Genomic DNA, 7,735 nt, shown 5'->3' with positions numbered 1-7,735 from the left:
CCAATGAGCGTGCGGTTTTTAATTTGGGGATTAGTGTGTGGGCGGAAGTGTGGAGAGATGTGCCTTTAGATGAAGCCTCTCTCATTCAGAGGGCACGCGCAGGGCTGCCTTTGGCTTTGTTCCTGGTGAGATCACAGCAAACAGCACAGTGCTTTTCTGACCCAGTGCGTCGAATATAAATGTACGTAAGTGTGTTCATATTCAAACCTGTTGCATTTTTATTTTATTTTGCTGCTCCACAGGTTTACAGGCTTTTTAAAATGAGCCCATATGCACATTTGCCCCTCCTGCAACGCTCTCTTTCATATTACATTATAGGCATTTAGCAGACGCTCTTATCCAGAGCGACTTACACAACTTTTTACATAGCACTTTACATTGTATCCATTTATACAGCTGGATATATACTGAAGCAATGCAGGTTAAGTACCTTGCTCAAGGGTACAACGGCAGTGTCCTTACCCGGGATTCGAACCTACGACCTTTCGGTTACAAGCGCAGTTCCTTACCCACTGTGCCACACTCCGTCCACACATATAATTTTCCATTCAGAATTCTATAAATTAAATTCACAAATCTTGTTTTCTGTTTTCCCATGCCTTTCTGAAGTAAATTCTTTTTCATTGATACTGCTTTAAATACCAGTATCTTTTGTAGGAAAACGCTTCGGTGTAAGCAAATCCATTTTCCTGTCGGCTGCTTTTCTCCATCATGAAAAAACTCCCGGATATGAAAATGTAACGAAACGCCAGACTGTTCCTGACTGTTCGTGGGGCCTTTCGGCTCTGCTCCCGCTCTTATAGAATAGAGTTATGAGTCAGAGGAAGGTCATTTTGGTGAAGGTGCCCTGCTGAGGGGGTAGCCGAACTTAGCACCCAACTGATCCGCTGTATGCTGTTTCTCTGTCGTAGGTCATTTGCTGGGGATACAGCACGTGCTGTACCTTTCCTCGCCGACTAGATTCAGCTGTGTAGCTCTGCATTGTAATATGATTGATTATTTCATAAGGATTGGGACTGAAGTGTAGCATTATGGGTAGGGAACTGGACTTGTAACTGCGATTTCTAGGTTCACCACAGTTCAGGCAACCATCAGCGCAACTTTCAGACCGTTTTCTATGATCTCTACTGAATTCATCAGTGGTGACGAAATAAAGGCAAAGCGTTGAATATTGGTGTGATGTTTGACAGACTGTGACGCGGGTGTTCTTCCTGATTCGGTAGTCCTGGATTAAACCTTCAGACTTCAGGTTCTGATGTCTCCTTCATCCTCCCTTCTTTCAACCAGCAGTGAGAGGAATATTTGAAAAGACTTTAAAAAAAAAAAATATATATATATATATTTAATGCGCTATGAAGTCACATTGGTGTTTTGATCTTTTATCCAGCATTGCAATGAAAGTAAAACATGAAAATTTCTCACTTTATTAAAACAAAAGTGCTTGGGATTATTCTTTTGTTCAGTGTTTTTTATTGAGTTATCATGGTTTTTCCTTTTTATGTTGTGTTATGTTTTTTCACTTGTATAGGCCTTTGTATTTTATTTGTATTATTATATTTTTGTATTTTGTATTTGTATTATAATCTTGTGTTATTAGTAGTAGCTTTTCTTGAAGCTTTAGTGTTTTCTTCTGGAAAATTAGCTTTTCTTTTATAGCTTTTATAGCTAATAAGGGTGGCAGTGCACTGTAATGGTTAGGAAACTCAACTTGTAGCTGAAAAGTTGTAGGTTTTATTTCCTTCTATGGCCCTGCTGCCTTTTAGCAAGGTCAGTAAAATATCCAGCTGTAAAAAGTTTGTCTGTGTAAGTTGCTCTGGATAGGAGCATCTGCTAAATTGCCAAAATTTAGCTACAGTTCAGGAGTTGTGCATGGTCCCTGCTAAATAAACAAACTACGTTAGCTATTGTAACAAAACTGTAAATATTATGTGCAATCTTTGATCCCTTAATTCCATAAGATATTTTTTAAGGTATATGAAATGACAGGTTCTTACACAGTAATTTTATGTGATGCCATTACTATCCTAATTTTAATATGAGTGGAATGCGGAGGAGGAGAAAGCCTTCTCGGGTATCATTCCTCGTAAAGTCTAGCTTGGTTGACACGCACAAGACAATGAATTTAGTCAATTTTGATCGTTCACTCCCTCTGTACGGAGTCTTGTTGGGCCTGTTGCATGGTTCAGCAGTACAGTCTGTTTCAGGGTTTGATCTACTGCTCGGGGGTCAAATTTTAGTCAACATAAATAACGAGATTTGGTCCCTCATGCCTCACATGACATCCATGACAAATGCCCACCACGACCGTTCTCTGGCAGTGAGGTTTGAGGTCAACGCTGTTGCCCGTAAGTCCATTCCACCATGTCAGACGCCGATAGGCTGTGGCAAATTAACAGCCTCCTATTGGCCGTGTGCAGCGAGCAGTCCATTTTCAGGTCTGAGCCACGCTGGCTGTACCGCGGGGGTTGAAAGGTCGCCTAAATCTTGGCGTGAGTGGACTTAACCAGGGGTGAGGGCGCGGCTGCCGAACGCCCCTCTGGCTGAATGGACGTCTTGTGTGGCAGAGAGAGCCCATAAAAGCCCCCGTCTGGGTCCCACAGATTATATAGGTTCATGTAATGGGAAAAAGTTACTTACTATGCCTGTACCTTGTTAAAATGAATTTAGCCATTTCCTCATTTCTAGCCCTTTGCATGTTAATGCTTAACTGTACTTAGTAACAGAGGACAAATATGTAAAGGTGCACTGCAGTACTGACATTTTCCATGAGGACATTTTCCATAAGGGTGCATGTGTTGCATCAGGCGTATGTTTCCACACAAGTTAATATCCCCTTCATCATTGTTCTCATATAGGGGGGGGGCTGCACGGGGTAGCTGGAGCTACGGTGTGGGGGAGTTTATTGTATTTGTGGCAGACATTGGGGAGATGTCTGGCCCGCCCCCTGTTTCCCTCTGTCCCTCACCCCTGTCGTGTCCGCTGTCTCAGGTCAAATCGTCAGAGGACTCTCCATTGGCTGTCAGCAGCCGTCGTCCCCGCCCCCGTCAGCAACTGGACAGCGGTGGGGGAGAAGCTTTGATTAGTCTTGATACTAAGCCCAGCCCCCAACAGGCAAAACATGGGACTGTGCAACTACTGCAGCATCCTGGGACGGGAAGCTTCTGTCGCCATGGTGACCCCTGTCAGGGTCTGTTAAGTGGGTTAGCTTCGGGGCTGGCCTGGTCTGGGGAAAGGACCGGGACAAAAATGATGTCCTCTTCATAGTGTTTGTTGTTTTTTTTCGCCTCTTAGGCATTAAAAGCCTCTTCATTGTCACAAATAGTCAGCTTGCTAGTTCATGCAGCTCTAGATTTAAAAACTGGTACTGTGTGGTCTCACATTTGCATTACTACATGACTACATAACAGACTTACTGTATGTATCCCAATCTCCTGGTTTAGTATGTAAAATTTTCCATTGCCACTGTTCCTGATTTTTTTGGCAAAATATGGTGATATACTGTTTAGCACCTGCAGTCAGCATTGATAACAACTTACAACTTATAGCATTAGCCATTAGCCTTTTATGAGTTTTTATAGCTTGCTCATGATGAAGAGTACAGCTTGTGGAAAAAAGTGCTGTATTGATGTAGCCTTTGGATTGTGTGTGTGTGTGTTTGTGTGTGTATGTCTCTCTCTCTGTGTGTGTCAGTGTCAGTGTCTGTGTGTGTGTGTGTCTGTGCATGCATGAGAGATTAAATGTATCGGTATTTTTTATGAAAGGGAATCACAAAAGGATTACTTTTTCGCTTCGTGTCAGTGTTTTGGCCACGGGGTGAACCTGGCGTCATGTGAATCACATGGCAGACATGTGAAAACTCCCGACAGGGAAAGCATTAACAAGCCGCCTATTCCAGAAAAACACCTCGGCGTGACCTACGGTGTCAGCTGCAGGGAAAACCGCGGACAAACGCATTGGAAGCATTGGCATTGGACTGCGTAGCACAACCCTGTGGGAACACACAGTGAAGGGGTTTACGATGCTTCTGACGTGGTTTCTGTGCATGCAGCGTTTGATATGTCAACTCTCAGAGCTTTAATAGGCAGTTCACGCTGAAGATCTTTTGGGTTTTTAACTTTTTTTTTTCAGCCTGTGAATGGGTCAGTGGGTCTGCAGAAGTACAGTGAAATAATAAATGCTTTGGTTGGAATAATGGCCCACATATGAGGGGTAAGAGCCCTGACCTGCTTTCCCACTGGCTTTTTCTCTGCTCATAAAGCACACGCTCTTGGTACCATGTAAGCCCCCTGCTTTACACTAGGGGTGGGGATTTTCAATTATTTCACAGGCTCAGCGATCACAATGTGATCGATTCCAAATCGACTGCTAGCATGGGGAAGAATTATTTTTAGAATGGATCTTGGCTGGGTGGTGCCAGTCATGTTGAAAATGTGTGCACGCACAACAGCGCACGTCTGTGCCCGGGTTTTTCTGCCATAATAAAGTCTTAATGCTTAGCTTAGTGTCAATAAACACAGTGTGAGATATGAGACTGACAATTTTATTCTCAGCTCACTAATGTTGCATGCCCACAAAACCAATTTACAAAGTCGTGGCTGAATACTCAATTCTGATTGGCTGGGACAGATGCATTATTTTTACATATATTCCCGGCAGTATAGAAGCAGTGCCTGGAAAGTTCAATCTCCGTTCTAAATTAGTCGATAAATAAAGTCTAAATTTGTAAGAGCAAACAAGCCGACAGTTATACTTGCAAGTGTCAGCTTGATGCCCATGCCTGACTGTATAGAGGACAATGGCTGATCTAGTTATAGCTTGACTACGTTTGTAGTTTGGCCTCTGTTATGAATATAATTCACTAGATGTCTCACAAGCTATCCGTGATAAGAAACATGCTGTGAGACTATACTGACTGAAAACCAAACATAATTTTAATGTTAGATAAACCGGTTGAGGTGCTAGAGAGACGTGTTTGTTGCTGAGTGGTATAGGGTATGGGATATTTTCTGGAATAGCCTAACGTTTCCATTACAATGGAATCTCATGTTTTGAAATGCATGTTTTCCTTATAACTGATGGAGATATTTCTTCAGGCAATTTCCCTCAGTGCTGTGCATTCAAAATTTATTGTCCTGCTTATACAACAGCGTACCAACAAAACACATAATTGCAATCATAACATGCATTTTGCTTTATTTTCTTCGTATGAGATGAAGAAATATCCTCAATTTTAATGCGCTTTCTTTCTTTACATACTTTATGATAAGTGAATAAATGGAGCCAAGTTCCAACGCATAGTTGTACATGCACAGCCTTTATGAGAAAATGAAAAAGATCACTCATCCCTGTTTTTCACATGCTGCAGAACAGCTCTTAAGGTGCACTGCCATGCTGAAAGTGGAGGTTCACTTTGTGTGTGCTGAGGTGTCTGTGCTCGTAGCCCCTCCTCCCCCCCCCCTCCTGCCTGTGGGGATGATGTCACGTGCTGAGGAGAGGATGATTGGCGGGATGGCTGTACCTCACCTGTACTGGTGTTAAGCTTCTGTGGGAAGTGGGCGGCCATGCTTCCTGTCCTAATCCCGGGATAATTACAGAGCAGTGCCTTTCTATTCCCAGCCCTTTCCCAATCCGCCCCTAATGGGATTTGACGTGCTGCTTGTTTTGTTTGGATACCGGCCTGCACACTTGATGTGGGACAGATGACTCGAGTTAATCCTCCCTCTTTTCCCTTTTCGGTGCTTTTGCTGTTCCAGACATTTCAGTCTCAATGGCGCACCTTTCTGCCTCATCTAGACTGTCCGCACTTACCTGCTCTGCCCTGGAGACTCCTCCTGCTCCTCCTCAGGCAGCCAGGGGAGAGGAGGTGGGGGGTGGGGTGGGGTGGGGTGGGGTGTGGTGGGGGCGCTTCCAGGGGAGAGGAGGGTGGGGTGGGGGCGCAGCCTGGGGAGAGGGAGAGGCTCCCAGCAGAGCACTGGGCAGGAGATAGGTAGTGGTAGGAGGTTCTGCAGGAGTCCCTCCCTATCACTGGCTGACTCTCCCCCCCTCCGGGAGCGGGCCGCTGCGTGTCACCTTCCAGCCATCCCGCAGACCGTGTCCCTGTGTCAGCAGCAGAGCCGCGTCCCCTGGGCGTGCGTCCGGGTTCGGCCTCCCTCTCCAGTCAGAGCTGGGACGGCGCTGATTCTGACAGCCCCCATCCCCTGCAGCTTCGTTTCCATTGGCTGCCCCTGTCCCGAGACCCACGGTGCCCCTCCCTTCAGCACCCGACACTCGTTTCCATTCGTCCTCGCTGCTGTTTGACCTGCAGTCTCTTCCGCTACAGTTCATTTAGCCTGCGTTCCCTCTCCCCGCTCTCCGTCCCACAGTCCAGCTCTCCTTTATTTGCATTTTCTCTCTGCTCTCCATCTATCGGTCATTTACATTCGCTCTGCAGCCTGTGTAGCACAAGCCTCCTCTCTGTACCATCTGTCCCGCTCTCTCGGAGAGGAAACCTACACAGAAACAGGTGACGCACTGTGACAGGATGCTGAGTGGAGATTAAGGACAAAGTGCAGTGGGGGAGTTAGTCTGAATTAGTGTATAACATGTATGTATGTATGTGTGTGTGTGTGTATGCACGTGAGTCCATGTGTGCGTACGTGCATGTGTGTGTGTGCATGCATGCGTATGTGCGTGCGTGTGTGTGCAAGCGTGTATGTGTGTGTGTGTGTGTGTGTGTGTGTGTGTGCGTGCATGCGTGCGCGTGTGTGCGTGTGTGTGAAGGGAAACCCAGCTACTGTAATGTCATGAAAAGGGCGGGAGATTGTCGCCTGTTTGTTGAGGAGACCTTGAGTGTCCTGAAGGCCTGGGGAGTGAGTGATGGAGCTGCAGGCTCAGGGGCTGGCTGCTGGGTTAGGCGGCTGGATTACCCAGCATCCCTCTGGGAGGTCTGGAGGAACGCCGCTGTCAGCATGATTGAGGGCAAGGCTACAACCTGGGAGGGGCGTCATATAATTTAACCCGCCCTCCCCACTCCCCTTTTCTGAGTGACTAGAGCGCAGACAAAGCCACGTGCACCAGACAAAGAGACGTGCAGAGCAGACGCTAAATGGAGGCTTTGCTTTTTATATAATAAAAAGGGGATGTTTAAGCGGAAGGTAAACTCCTGCAGGATACGGACGTGTTTGTGTGACGAGCGGCTGCTGGTTTGGCTTCTCCGTGGGCTGTTGAGTGAGGCGCACGCCGCTGAGCTGACTGAGCGCGTGCGGACGGCGCGGGCGACGGACGCTCGCAGACACAGGCTTTCCGCGCAGCCGCCGGTGGAACGGCACCTCATTTCCTGTACCTGACTTTTCCATCTTCCCTCCTGTCCCCCCCCCCCCCCATTTAAGGACGTGCGTTCTGAAATATTACTCAAGTCTGTCTTCGAAAGTGAGTGTGTGCGGACGTGCGTGAAGAAGAGCTGTCGTTCGGTACTCCGACTCTGTCGCACGCGTGTCTTCTGCCCAGCCGGCCTGCTGCTGTATCTGACATTGACTCTGACAGTCGCCCGCTATTCAAATAGTGAGGGAACCGCGACTCACGCCACTGCAGTTAAACAGTGAAGCCGGTCACTGTGCGTTTATCACAATCGTACTGGATAGCAGATACAGGCCAAAATTTGCATGGCTTTTGCTTCGTAGTGGCCATTGACACGCGGTGGGAGGAGGGCCAGAAGGGCTCGGCGCACTGCTGAAGCTGACGCTCCCGCATGCACACA

At 46.9% G+C, this 7,735-nt stretch overlaps 1 protein-coding gene across 3 annotated transcripts in view; it reads left to right on the top strand.

Moving 5' to 3' along the window:
• The window catches only part of LOC135262855 (spectrin beta chain, non-erythrocytic 1-like), a 69,136-nt gene that overhangs the window by 11,622 nt on the left and 49,779 nt on the right, over positions 1 to 7,735 (top strand). The window lies entirely within an intron of this gene.

The sequence above is a fragment of the Anguilla rostrata genome, chromosome 9 (assembly GCF_018555375.3).
Source record: "Anguilla rostrata isolate EN2019 chromosome 9, ASM1855537v3, whole genome shotgun sequence".
NCBI classification, from domain to species: domain Eukaryota; kingdom Metazoa; phylum Chordata; class Actinopteri; order Anguilliformes; family Anguillidae; genus Anguilla; species Anguilla rostrata.
This window is presented reverse-complemented; position numbering and strand designations above follow the sequence as displayed.